Source organism: Alosa sapidissima, chromosome 8 (assembly GCF_018492685.1).
Source record: "Alosa sapidissima isolate fAloSap1 chromosome 8, fAloSap1.pri, whole genome shotgun sequence".
NCBI lineage: Eukaryota > Metazoa > Chordata > Actinopteri > Clupeiformes > Clupeidae > Alosa > Alosa sapidissima.
Genome location: NC_055964.1, coordinates 12,518,587 through 12,534,139, shown reverse-complemented (window position 1 = coordinate 12,534,139; position 15,553 = coordinate 12,518,587).

Genomic DNA, 15,553 nt, shown 5'->3' with positions numbered 1-15,553 from the left:
ACCGCCGCCCAGTCCAGCACATTTTTTCCACAAAAATAAATCACGCTGAAAGGCCTACAGTATATGATTCTGTCTCACTAAATTGCATTATCCACACTCAATTCTCACTGGTATCTGCTACACTGCAAAAAATGAATTCTTACCAAGTGTTATTGATCTTATATTAAGATTAAAAAATCTATTTGGTATTGTTTTTAGTATGAAAAAACGTACCTAGCGCCCTCTCAAAAGATCATTTTGACTTAATTTAAGAAGACTTTAACTTATTTTAAGGAGTCTTATCGAGACAAATTTGCTCAACGCACTGGCAGACAAATTTGCTTGTTTTTAGGACAAATTTGCTTAACGCACTGGCAGACAAATTTGCTTGTTTTCAAGATGAGATGTCTTAAAATAAGTCTATTTGTTTTTAAATTAAGTCAAATGATTTCACAAGAAAGCGCTAGGTAAGTCTCTTTATACTGAAAACAATACCAACTAGTTTTTTTATCTTGATATAAGATTAATAACACTTGGTTAGATTTTGTTAGATAAGCAGTTTTTGCAGTGTAGACAACAAGTACCAAAACATGATTAGTTCATAGATTTCACATGTAAAATTCATCCTATCTTGCCTGTTCATAATTCTGAGAAATTCTTGAATTGTGTGCATGTGTGCCTGTACATGTTTATGTTTATGTGTGTGGGTGTGTGTGTGTGTGTGTGTGTGTGTGTGTGTGTGTGTGCATGCTTGTGTGTGTGCCTGTGTTTGCATGCGTACATATGTCTACTGTGTGAGTATGTGTCATACGTATGATTACTGTGAATGTATGTGTGTGCGTGTGTATCTGTTGCATATGGAATGGGTTAACATGACCCCTGGAGGCAAACATACGGAAAAAAATTGGTCATCCTAGACCAGGGATGTCAAAGTCAAATACATTAGAGGGCCAAAAAAAAACAAATTTGCTACAAGCCGAGGGCCGGACTGGTTCAATGTTTATTAAAACATATTAAAATGACTGCACGTAACCTATTGAACCAAGAAGTTGGTTCCCCCCCATTAAATTATCATAATGATATCACAATTATTTTTATTTTTATACTATATTGCTATACATGTACTTCAAAACAGTGTTTAAAGTGCTAAGATTGTTCACAAAAGTTTGTGAAAACATGCACATCAGAGTACTGCTTTACTAATGTAAAATATAATTAGGCCTACAATAGTTTAATTGTTTTTGCATTGTTGCATGATGCTTGCATGAGACATACTTCTCAAAACAACAGCAGTTATATGGGTGCTGTTGTTTTGGGATGTTTCCCTCATGCAAGCATCATACACTGATAGAATATTTATATGTTATTTAATTACATTTAATTTGAATGCCTGAATGTAAGGATTCAGGAGACACAACAGCTTTTGTGAATGGTAAATGGCGGATCAGATCATGCGTAAATCACTGATCTGGAGATCTTTAACTATCTTTTACTAAGACTAATTAATAGCTTTTGGCTGACTTTAATACTTAATGCCAAACAGTGTTTTATATAGTCTGTGCTCTGTTTTTTATGGAAGTTGCATAAATCCACGTCGTTCTATTAAATGTCGTTTCATAATTAGCCTTCCAATAGGTTGAAGCTTAGCTTTGCTACCAACGCGCACACGCATGCATTGAATAAACGCTCATACCACGACTTAATTATATGCCTCTATGGTTGATGACACCAAATTAACAAGTATTTCCTACTAATTACAGAAATGTTTGTTTTCTTTTTCTGTCCGCGGCTCCTTGACCAATTGCGCAGCAAATTATCAGACGATGGCCCTGGAATAATTTCACTCAGCAGACCATTGTCCACATTGCGGACCACGGCCCATAGTTTGACAAATGGTGACCTGCATGCTGCCATATTAAGGCCTTTTTACGGTGTGTTTTAGCCGGGTTTTCGCGTGGAAGGCTCTGTAGAAATCTGGCACCCTATTGAATGAAGTTAAACTAAAAGAGCGTGCCGTTCACCAACACCAGAATGAACGAGTTCACAGTAACGTTCATCAGGCGGTAGCCTAATACAGTACGTTCAGTTCACGTTCGCTCAAAATACATATGAACGAGTGACTTTCATTCAATGAACGCGTTCAGGCACAACACTGGGGAGGGGGATAGCTGAAAGTTGACATCTGCCCTGGCTGAATACTGATGAATAATGAAGCCGAGGCCCACTTGCGGCGCCGTGGGCTACCGTTGCATTGTGGGGAATGGAGTATTGATGCGCAAAACAGCAGCAGGCGGCTGTGGCCTGCGGGCCGGTTCTAATACTAATCAAATATCATCCCGGGGGCCATAGATAATTCATTCGCGGGCCGGATTCGGCCCGCGGGCCTTGAATTTGATATGTCTGTCCTAGGCCCTACGGTTCTCAATATATTCACAGAAAACTGTGTCTGCCCTACCTTCCTTTCAAGGGGTCCAGTCCAGCGGGCGGGCTACAGATCAAAACGAAAAAAGGTGGTTCCATGCTATCCATGTGGGGTTACATGCCCACCAAGTTTCGTGTACCCCGGTCTTTCAGTGTCCCGGGAATCCTTGTTGGTGTACGGTCACTAAATCTACACATAAATTATTTTATTGTAAGGCCCCCCATTAACGAAAGTTCACAAAACTTGGCATGCATTCGGAGGGTGTCATAATGATCCTACACTTTCAATTTTGTGCAGTTTTGACCATGTCAGCCAGAGATATTGTGATGAAAACACCTCATTTTTTGCTTTTTAATTTTTAACTTGGTGGCGCTATACATAAAAATAAGTGGTAATGGGATGGGTTGACATGCCCCCTTAAGACCAACATACAAAAAAAAGGTTGACCTCCTAGGCCCTACGGTTCTTGAGATATTCACAGAAAACTGTCTCCGGCCACCTACAGGCCAGTTGGTGTATAGTAACATAAATTAATTTATTGTGTGGCCCCCCATGAACAGAATTCCACGAAACTTGGCGTGCATTCAGAGGGTGTCATAATGATCCTACACTTCCAATTTCGTGCAGTTTTGACTATGTTAGGTCACAGATACCTGCGATTACAACACCTCATTTTTACTTTTTTGTGTTTAACTAGGTGTCGCTATACATGAAATGAGTGGTTATGGAATGGGTTGACATGGCCCCTTGAGATCAACATACAAAAAAAAAATGGTCCTCGTAAATCCTACGGTTTTCGAGATATTCACAGAAAACTGTGTCCGCCCTACCCTCCTTTCGGGGGGTCCAGTCCAGCGGGGGGGCTACAGATCAAAACGAAAAACGATGGTTCCATGCTATCCTTGTGGGGCTACATACCCACCCAGTTTCGTGCACCCTGGTCTTTCAGTGTCCCGGGAATCCTTGACGGAAATTTGGCCATGTGAAAAAGGAAAAAAAAAGCGCGGCGGTCATAATTATATTGCATCCGCATAGAATTATATCCATCTGGGTATGATCACTGGCCTTTGACCACGGCCAACCAGTAAATCTCCCCAACTTCCTGATTGCCAGTCTGAAACTGTCACAGTACGTGGTTGGTGCTCCAAATGGTGCTCCTTTTCTGGGGCACACATACCACCTCTTAGATGCATGTAGGTGCTATGCTCCAGAGGTCACTGAATTCTCTATGAGGTTAAAAATGTCTGAAGCAAGCAGGGCAGGCTGTATTGATTGGCAAACTAGTTGAGCCAGAAACCACATCTGACCCCGCCAACCACCCAGGCCAACCTTCACCTTAACATGCACCAGATGTTGCTGTGTGATTAGCTTCCCAGGCTGAGGACTTGCTTTTAGACCAAGTTTTCGCATACTTTTGAGTACACAACTGGCGAAACCTTGCCCAAGTATCACGTGGCACACTAGACGTATTACTGGAGTACTCCACAAGAGTGCAATCAACAGAATATTAGATGCAGAATCGTAAATAAAGTGGGTCTTGCATGCTCATGTACGGGAACGCACTGTGCCTACTCTGCCGCACCTGATGTACATTGATTTTTGAGGACATGCTCAACTGAAGTACTGAATGAATGGACACAGAATATGCTGTTTTTTCAGATTGGCTTGTTTTTATTGGTGATTTCAAAGTCCAAGGTTTGCATATAAAGGAGAAAACAACCGTGTTTCGGGTTCATGGTAGCCTTGTTGCCATGTACCAAACTCTCCTTATTCAACAAAGCCAAGGTCAAATGGAAATGGTTTTCCATTCTATGTCTGCTTTAAATGAATTCATCTGTGTCGAATAATTGTTCGTAGAATGAAATGAAAAAGTTTTACCATCCATTCCATGCCAATTCAATGTTAACCAGATCTAGGGACGGTCACACAAATCTAAGAAGAAAGAACAAAGAAGAGCAGCAAAATATATTTTCAGTTACTTTATTAAGATTTGATCATGTTCATTATAAGAGTATAAGGTTTGCTTTTGTGTCATGACTAAATGTCACCATGACTTCCTGTGTAATATGTAGCAGTTAGGGAGGCCAGAAAACAAACAATGGGCACTTTAAAATGGTTGATGCAAGATGGAAGATGCAAGATGCTGCCGAGTTTTATGATGAACTTTTCAAAACGCATTGTGATTACACTAATTGCACTACACTTACATTACAATGCAATGTAAGGGAGCTAATGAACACCTACACACCTGCACAAAGGAAGCTAGTAAACGGGGAAGTATTGCCACCAAGAATACCAACATGCAGCATGAGAAATCGAAAATAAACTAGATGTACCGCAGAGCGGTACAAAATATGACCGCCGCCCAGTCCAGCACATTTTTTCCAGAAAAGTAAGTCACGCTTGTCAAATTGTGTTCATTTCATACTTTGTTCCTTTTTTGTGTGTTTGTAATTGAGTGTCTGCAGAGTGTGTGGTTGTTTTTGTGTATATGTGTTTTGTGTGTTTTTTTTGTGTGTGAGTGTGTGTGTGTGCGTGTGTTTGTGTATGTAGGTGTGTTTTTATGTGTGGGTGCATGTGTGTGTGTGTGTGTGTATGTGTGTTTATGTGTTTGTGTGAGTGTTTGTGCGTGTTGTGTGTGTGCATGTATGTGTGTGTGCATGTGTATTGTGTGTGTGTGTGTTTTTGTGTGTGTGTATGTGTGTGTGTGTGTGTGTGCGCGCATGTGTGTGTGTGTTTATGTATGTGTACATAAATAAAGCAAATCAGGAATCCACCTACTCTTTGCGATAAGTGCCATGGGATCTTTAACAACCATGGTGAGTCAGGACCTCAATTTAACATTCATGCAAAGGAAAACATCGTCCCTGTCACTGCAATAGATTTTATACAACCCCACCCCCATCTTGTCTGTTCGTAATTCTGAGAAATTCTTGAATTGTGTGCATGTGTGCGTGTACGTGTTTATGTTTGTGTGTGTGTGTGTGTGTGTGTGTGTGTGTGTGTGTGTGTGTGTGTGTGTGCGTGCACGTGCTTGTGGGTGTTCCTGTGTGTGTGCCTGTGTGTGTGCATGTGCATGCATGCGTACATATGTCTACTGTGTGTGTATGTGTCATACGTATGATTACTGTGAATGTATGTGTGTGTGTGTGTGTGTGTGAATATCTGTTTATGCACATGTGTGCATATGGAATGGGTTAACATGACCCCTGGAGGCAAACTGACGAAAACAATTGGTCATCCTAGGCCCTACGGTTCTCAAGATATTCACAGAAAACTCTGTTGGTGTACGGTCACTAAATGTACACATAAATTAATTTATTGTATGGCCCCCCATGAACGAAAGTCCACGAAACTTGGCATGCATTCGGAGGGTGTCATAATGATCCTACGCTTTCAATTGCGTGCAGTTTTGACCATGTCAGCCAGAGATATTGTGATTACAACACCTAATTTTTTGCTTTTTAATTTTTAACTAGGTGACGCTATACATGAAATAAGTGGTAATGGGATGGGTTGACATGGCCCCTTAAGACCAACATACAGAAAAAAGGTGGACCTCCTAAGCCCTACGGTTCTCAACATATTCACAGAAAACTGTGTCTGCCCTACCCTCCTTTCGGGGGGTTCAGTCCAGCGGGGGGGCTACAGATCAAAACGAAAAACGATGGTTCCATGCTATCTATGTGGGGCTACATGCCCACCAAGTTTCGTGTACCCCGGTCTTTCAGTGTCCCGGGAATCCTTGACGGAAATTTGGCCATGCGAAAAAGAAAACAAAAAAATCTGACTAAACCTATATGACCGCCGCTTCGCTCCGCGGCGGTCATAATTATGCAAATAAAAAATGAAGAATGATATTTTTTTCAGTGCTGAAAAAAAAAGTTAACAAATATGAGAATTATGTAGTGTAATGATTATCAATTGTAAATGCACTGACTTGAATGCGACTGGCTACATTTAACCGCTTCCATCTTTAAATGCGTTCATAATAACGTGCAAGTGGGGATAAAACTAGCGGTTTTTCAGGTGATTTCCCTCTTCCAATACATTTTTAAAAGAAGTAAATGGTTTTAGAATAATTTCAGTCAAGCTTTAGTTGGTTTAGATAGCCTACAACTGAACGCAGCCTATGCCAAATGGAAAGTAGCCTAACGTATTGATTTGCTGTGCATACTGGACAATAGATGCACAATGTAAATTAGGCCTACATGATTATTTAAATTAAAATGATTATTTAAAATAGTCTGTGTTTGAAAAAATATTGAAGGGAATCAGGGAATGAAAATACTAGGCTACTGCACTATAGCCTACTGTAGTATAACTGAACTGTAGCCTACTTCGAAAAAAACTGCTGTTATTTTTTGTAATGGGATATTTACAGCAAGCATCAAAAGCAAGCAGCCCAGAACCTAAAACTGGGCATTTATAGCTGTGAAGGTGATTCACATACAATTATTATGACCGCCGCTCATATAGGTTTAGTCAGATTTTTTTTTCTTTTTCGCATGTCCAAATTTCCGTCAAGGATTCCCGGAACACTGTAAGACCGGGGTACACGAAACTTGGTGGGCATGTAACCCCACATGGATAGCATGGAACCATCGTTTTTTGTTTTGATCTGTAGCCCTGGAGGCTAGGGCAGACATAGTTTTCTGTGAATATCTCGAGAACCGTAGGGTTTAGGAGGACCATTTTTTTTTGTATGTTGATCTCAAGGGGCTATGTCAACCCAGTCCTTAACCTCTCATTTCATGTATAGCGCCACCTAGTTAAACACAAAAAAGTAAAAATGAGGTGTTGTAATCGCAGGTATCTGTGACCTAACATAGTCAAAACTGCACGAAATTGGAAGTGTACGATCATTATGACACCCTCTGAATGCGTGCCAAGTTTCGTAGAATTCCGCTCATGAGGGGCCACACAATAAATTAATTTATGTTACTATACACCAACTGGCCTGTAGGTGGCCGGAGACAGTTTTCTGTGAATATCTCGAGAACCGTAGGGCCTAGGAGGTCCACCTTTTTTATGTATGTTGGTCTTAAGGGGACATGTCAACCCATCCCATTACCACTTATTTCATGTATAGCACCACCTAGTTAAAAATTAAAAAGCAAAAAATTAGGTGTTTTCATCACAATATCTTTGGCTGACATGGTCAAAACTGCACGAAATTGAAAGTGTAGGATCATTATGACATCCTCCAAATGTATGCCAAGTTTTGTGAACCTTCGTTCATGGGGGTCCTTACAATAAAATAATTTATGTGTACATTTAGTGACCGTACACCAACAAGGATTCCCGGGACACTGAAAGACCGGGGTACACGAAACCCCACATGGATAGCATGGAAACATCAGTTTTCGTTTTGATCTGTAGCCCCCCCGCTGGACTGGACCCCCCGAAAGGAGGGTAGGGCAGACACAGTTTTCTGTGAATATCTTGAGAACCATAGGGCCTAGAATGACCAATTTTTTTCCTTATATTTGCCTCCAGGGGTCATCTTAACCCATTCCATGTGCACACATGTGCATAAACAGATACACACGCACACACATACATTCACAGTAATCATACGTATGACACATACTCACACAGTAGACATATGTACGCATGCAAACACAGGCACATACGCAGGCACACACACAAGCATGCACACACACACACACACACACCCACACACATAAACATAAACATGTACACGCACACATGCACACAAGAATTTCTCAGAATTATGAACAGGCAAGATGGGGGTGGCGTTGTATAAAATGAATTGTACATGTGAAATCTATGAACTAATCATGTTTTGGTACTTGTTGTCTAGCAGATACCAGTGAGAATTGAGTGTGGATAATGCAATTTAGTGAGACAGTTAGAATCATATAGGCCTTTCAGCGTGACTTATTTTTGTGGAAAAAATGTGCTGGACTGGGCGGCGATCATATTTTGTACTGCTCTGTGGTACATCTAGTTTTTTTTTCTCCTAGTCCTTTAAGGGGAAAAACACTATATTTGGAAATTTCCATAGAAATCCTAAATGGGGTGGGATGATTGTATTGGGAGCACTGAGGTGTCACATGCGACTGTGGTGGGTCCACCAGACCCGGGAACATTGGCTGTGTAACACAAATATGAACACCTTACAAGGGTTAAATCAGCATTTAAGTGTTGCCTAAATTAGTCACCACAGTCCAGTCAATAATACAGTGGCAGCAAACACGATTTAATTTAACATTTCATGGTCCTTTCCTCTCCAATGATCTTATCCTCATAGTCAATCCTCATAGTCATTTTTGTTGTTTTTCATACTGTCAAACTTCCAAAAAAAGCTCAATCTCCAAAAAACACAGGTCCCTAAAAGTTGCCTGTATGCACGACTCCTGCTTCAAATAAAATCAGAGGAAATTAAATGAGATAACAATGGGTTAAGATGCTTACAGTAGGTTCTATTACTTCCTTCCGTCTAAAAAAGTTTTGGAAAAGGTAGACTTTTGCTATGCAAAAGAACCACACTTGATATAGAGAAAAAATGTCCTAAGAGTCAGAAATCCTCCTGCTGAAGCTTCTGAGCCTCAAATTAAGGTAACATTGTAGCATTGCACTTTCACTAGTGCATTTGAAATATTACATTTATTATTCTATCCTGTCTTTTCTCCAATAAACGCACATAAACATAATGCTAGGGCATTTATTGGAAGCTTCACTATATGCTTTTTAATATAAAAGACATGCCAGACCGATATAAAAGACATGTCAGAGCTGCCATTGTCAATTGTAATCTTCTTTTGTGTTATAGGCTAATACAGCAAAGACGATAGACTGATAGACAGTCAGATCAGGATTATGACAGGAGCCCCCTCATGCCACTGTGATGGGCATGACACCATACATTTTACCAACTCTCTGTGGGCCCTAAGTTATTTTAAATTGTGTGTCCACTCCATACAATTAATATATAAGGTTTAGATATTTAGGTTGCTATGTGCTACCATCGACTGTTTTTAATGAAAGTGGCAATTGGCAAGAGTTTTTTGATCATATTCACTGAAACCAACACTATGCTCTGACAGAACAACATAAATCAAAAACAAAAAACGCACTTCTACCTCCAGCTAGAGTCTGTTATTTGTTTTGCAAAAACCCACAGCTCACGGTTCTTCTGGTCCAATCAGAGCAGGGCTGTGTGAGATCTGACTCTCAATCACAGTCTGGTGCAGTCTGGTGCGTACTGACGAGCACAAACTCGATGAGAGGGTGCTCGGTGGTAGTGGGGGAGGGGCATGAGAGTTTTTACACACACAGTGTGCAGCTTTAAATATGAATATTCCTTAAGAAATGAAAATCAATTCAATAAGTATATTCACCTTATTTGTAAAACTCTTCTGCATTCAAAGGAAAACAGGACCCTATGTCGGTAATATAAACTAAAATGTCACCCTCGATGCAGACCTGTGAGATGCTTGTGCATGGTGACCTGTTGCATTAGGAGAGAAGCAGTCCAAATTACATTTGGAAAGTTAGCTTTAGCCAGTAACCATCATGGTTAGCCGCCACCATCTTTTAAAATGGTGTCCGACATGTGCTCACTTAATGCCACATTTTCCTCAAACAAGCCAATTAGCTTCCATAATTACAGGTGGACACTTGGGCGTTTTCAATTGGCAGTTTCCAGGGTGGTAGGATGTGGCTGGATGTGGGCACGAGCATACCACTAACGTGATTTTTAAATCACTATATTGCAGCTCAGTTTCAACTTGGCGAGACTGGAATAGTCCCCCGCTCCCTTCAATCTCCCTTCTCCTTCTCTTCCTCACTCTATCCTTTGGAACAGATTCTAATTTAAAGGTCAACTGAAACATAGCAGACAGTAAACTTAATATACAGGCCTTGAAATATAAATAGAATTTGACATAGTACATTTACAATTTTTATTTTTATACATTTCTTAACATTTTGTAATAAAGAAGATTAAAGAAAAATATAGTAAAGGGTACATGAAGAAATATCCTATAGGGCTTACTACAGTGTCACATTTCAATTCTGGAAATGGAGCACCAGCAATTCATCTCTACAACAAGAACTCAGAAGCAACAAGTCAAACGCAGCTGAAAGTAAACACCAACACATCTCCCTCACATGGATACATACTCAACCACGCATACACACACACACCTGAATCAAACAAAAATGCACCTAACACGCAGGCACCCTCAAACATACAGACACACACACACACACACACACACACACACACACACACACACACACACACACACACACACATACATACACACACTTACCAAAACGCACACACACCGCTGCTCTATTTGAGCCTTGATAGGGCCGTCTGCTGTGGCACAACGCTCTAGCCTAATCCCAGTGTGATAAGACACACTAGCAGACTCGCTACTAAGAACTGTGGATCACAGACCCAGGGAGATCAGATAAATCCCCCATTACGCTGGCTGCAAGAGGACCACCCCTGTGCTCAAAGCAGGGCGAGGACGAGCGCAGTCAGCCATGAGAGACCAGCCGTGCAATTTTGTCCGTCAGCGCACAGAATTTCTCTCTCTCTCTCTCTCTCTCTCTCTCCCCTCGCCACCTCCTTCACTTCCACTCATTTCCTTTCGAGTGGTTCGTAAGGAAGGGACCGACGGAGACTGGGGAGGTGGGGATTATAGTCATTTGTTCGTCCATGAAATGAACAGATGGCCGCAACATCAGAATAGGCCGTTTCTCTGTGTGTGTGTGTGTGTGTGAGTGTGTGTGTGTGTGTGTGTGTGTGTGAGAGAGTGTGTGTGCTCAGGTGTGATCTTCACAGTACATCATGCCACCATTCTTAAATGTCACAAGGTTTCCATGGTAAAAAAAAGTGTGGCTCAACCACATAATGGTGGAGGCCTGGAACACAGCACTTTGCAGCAGACAGGGAGGACTGCACATCATGCACTATAGTACAGTGGTGTGTGGGAGGGGGAGTGGCTAGCGGCGAAAGCCAATGTGCTTCTTTTACCAATATATTTAACGATATCTTTTGCATTTCTTATTCAAACAATGTCAAATTTGACACTGCACTTACTCATGCCCATGGCAAGACACCTGCCAAGTTTGAAATCAGTCTGACAAACGGTCAGCGAGATATGCGTGCCGCGGACACACAGACACACAGACATCCGGACACACAGACGCTTCTTGCTTTATAGATAGATAGATAGATAGATTAAACAATCACGCCCTTGGCAGTTTGAATAGTGTCGTCTACACCAACTCGCATCACTATTTCATATGTTGTGAAAGAATCGTCTGTCCTAATGCTGATAAGTTTGCACTTACACACACTGATATTCTTACGCAATAACGTGCCTGCATAATGCAATTCAAATCGATATATGACACTGAGCATCGCAACTGCATTTGGAGTAGCAGAAGAGCAGCAAAATTCTTGCATCACCTCCAGTAATCCCCCATCTTAAAGCACAGCTATTATGGGTCTGGGAGCATTAGGGTCAGCCTCGGAGTCGCGTGTAATGGTTTCCTGGTCCTTTGAGAGCAGGCTAACTCGACCATATAATGTCAGTCGAAGCAAGATTTCAAGACCTTAGGCAAGGGAGCAATGGTAAGGATACTGGCTGAGAGAGTAAGAGAGACAGAGAGAGAGAGAGAGAGAAATGCTAAAAAAACACTGAAAGGGGTAATTAAAGCATGCTTTAGATTTTACCAGTGAAATAAAAAGAGAATTGGATGTGATCTTGGCCATGGTGTATCTTTTTAACACTCCACTCGAGGCGATGTATACCCACAGGTCCATGCTATTGACTGCATCCTGAGGCAGAATAGCTGACTGAGTGTCAATAACCCTTAGTATTCCAGAATGTTCAACAAAATAAGCACCACAAGACTGATGCCCTTACAGCAGGTCTTCTTCAAAAGTGTTTACTCTATTAAATATCTCTCTCTCTCTCTCTCTCTCTCTCTCTCTCTCTCTTTCATCTAGATGTCTCTGTCTTTTCTTACTCACAAAATTAGCACCACATTATGTATGTCCGTAGTCGCATTGGGGTAAAGATGGTACTTTATTGTGGATGTGGGAGTTGTATCGATTGATATTTTGTCAGATCCCACATTTGAATAATTCAAGACTTGATCTTGAAGCATGTTACCTTTTAAATTAATTCATATTCCAATAAAATGCTCTGAAATTAGGCAAGCTTTAATAGGTCTGCTCCTTAATGACTAGGGGAATGAGCAAACAGGAAGGTTTCCTCACAAGTCATTGAGGAATGTGAAAGGCAATGTCGGCTTTATGTCTCTCTGTTTTCTTCGTGGAGCCTGGCAGTCAAGACCCTCAGCAGGAATCAATAAAATAGCAGATTGAAAATGAATGTGAATTTGATACCTGAGAGGGCAGCGCTCTGAAAGAGCTGCACCAATGGAGGTTAAGGGAATCTGCATCACGGCACACTGTTCTCCAACGGTATCATTTATGCTCTCGCTCTCACTCTCAAGAATGTGATTTGCATGGAAATCTGTGAAAAGAAATGACAATTACCAAGGCTGAGAAGGCGCATTGGAAACAGATTATGCCTTGAACATGCTTTCTGTACTAGATGATTCTCAAGGGTCGTCATTCACTGAACTGTGATGCTCAGCTGACTTCTTCAACTTCAAACTCTACTGAAATCACAGGGTGAAGCTACCTGGTTCCACTTAACAGACCTAAAAGCAGTTGAAATGATGCAAACGTTGCAAATATTGTAATATTATATTGTATTGTGATATTGTATTGTAATATTGTCATTCACATTTCATGAGATGTTTTTATCACAAGCAGCCCACAGTGCAGGCAGGCATTAGTGTCAATATGTTCACTCCCTTACAATTGGACCCATGGCCTTTGACCTTATTCACAACTTGCTCCATGGACAGGGCAGGCAGTGGAGAACTCTCCTGTTGCTTTATCAGCAGAGAAGATGTGAGCGTACCACTGACATGACTTTTGGGAAAATACATAATTTAAGAAAGACAGATGTTTACAAAACATTACAGCTGTGTAAATAATATTAAATCCTCATAAATAATACTAACCTCAATGCACACTTGGGTCTTACCAAAGCACACCAGTATGTGCAGTGGCACAGTTTGAGACCACTATACCTCTACTCACTCTAAGCTAACGTGCTAAGTTGGAAATCAAGTAATTACATGTTTATTTTTTTTTAACAATATGATGTCATCTTGAAATGTAAGTGTGCAGATATTGTGCATGTTCTTAACAGTATTTTCATATTTTTCCCAGGGGACACACTTCCTCAAAGTTTGGGGTTAAGCCACAAAGGTTGTTTTTAACTATTGGTGACACACCTGCCTTGCTCTGTAGGGGAGGTACAGGCGCTCACTCCAGTAGAAGACGAGTCGCTGAGCTGGCATGGCTCACACCGTTATCCAAGTTCATGAGTTTGTATGGGACATTGTCCTTCAGGTTTGGTGGGAGTGGGAGTATGCATTCACATCATCCAAAATAAATCACAATGGAGTTCTTTTTTTATTGTTAGAGATCCAACTTCACAATGTCATAGAAATGTTCATTCTGTACATTCTGCACAAGCTATCTTGGGATTGGTGCTGAGGTCTACCTAGACAGGATTGCAAAAGCACAGCCGAGTAGTTTAAAAAGTGTCATGGTTTACAGATGATGTGGTTCCCTTGGCTGCGTTGAGCTGTGACCTCTCTTGCACACTGACACGATTTGCTGCATGAGTGTGTGTGGTGGACAGGTTCAGTATTTGTGCCTCAGAGACTGAGGCTATGCTTCTGACCTTACAAATAACATGAAACAGCTTGGCAAAAAATCCATATTTTTTTTTACAGATGATGAGTGTGGAAAATCTCAAATGTAAGTGGAACAAATGCAATGTATATTAACTGTAAAGGTAAATGCTTACAGATGACTCACAAAATATTTAGCCAAAAGCTGAACTGTTTCTATAAGGCTATCATATACCCAACCTAGGAGGACACACAAGTATCTCTACTAACTACACCACATTACTCTACAACTACACCTAATTTTATATACTTATATGATTATAATTAGTTAATAACTAGTTTACAATGAGTCAATTGTTATTTCTTCAAATTATTTGATCAATCACTAAAATAAACAGTAAAACATAATTTATCAACATAATTAACAACAAACTGTGTAAAGTAAGACATTCCAGATGGTCTAAGGGTTTGCCCAATCAATTTCTTCTAGAACAGGCCCAGTAAATCATCAGGGAATCCGCCACCTCAAGAAAGCAATCCTGGCCAGACTCCATCCAATAGCGTAATCCCTATATCATTCTATACTGGAAAGTGTAGTATTCTCTCCCATAGGCACTGTACCTGACTGCAAACCCTGGGTACCGTCCCGACAGCACCAGCTCCTTACGATGAGGTGGGTGCCTCATTGTTATTTCCCCTGTCAAAATCAATCAGGGCCTCAGCGATTGGATTGCACAGTTAAGGCATGGTGTATCTTGGCCTGTGCCGACTCAATTAAATGAGTGTCGAAATACTGTTCTACTTTATAATTCGGGTTCTTTATAGTGCTGGTGGAGCGGGCAGATTTACTCTCACTCTGAGGAGTGATTTTTTCCCCCTCTGAGTCCCAACGCCCGGTCCATCTGTCTCCCGGCACAGAGCGCCCGGTCGCTGTCACTCCGTCCGCTTGATGTCCGGGGGAGCCCTGATGAACAGCCACACCTCCCCACACTAACACCTTTCTTATAGGAGTTTCAGGGGCAAGCAGGGCTGGGAATTACCACCTTGAAAGAGAAATTGGTTAATTTGAATCACTCCCTGTCAGAGCCCTCCCCTGTTTAAAAGCATTGATTAAAGGATGAAAGTGAAAGGCAGAAAGGAGGAGTGAGAAGCTCAGGCAAGACCTGGTACACACACACAAACACACACACACACACACACACACACATGCAGGAGTGAAAATCACACAGAGCCTCAGTGTGAGCGACTGCACATTTATCTGGCAAGAGTGCACATTTGCACCACAACAACAAATAATCACATCATCCACCAACCAAACAGCCATTGTGTACAGATTTATTTGCATACAGTTTGTTGAATTTCAACCAACCGTATAAGGACCTG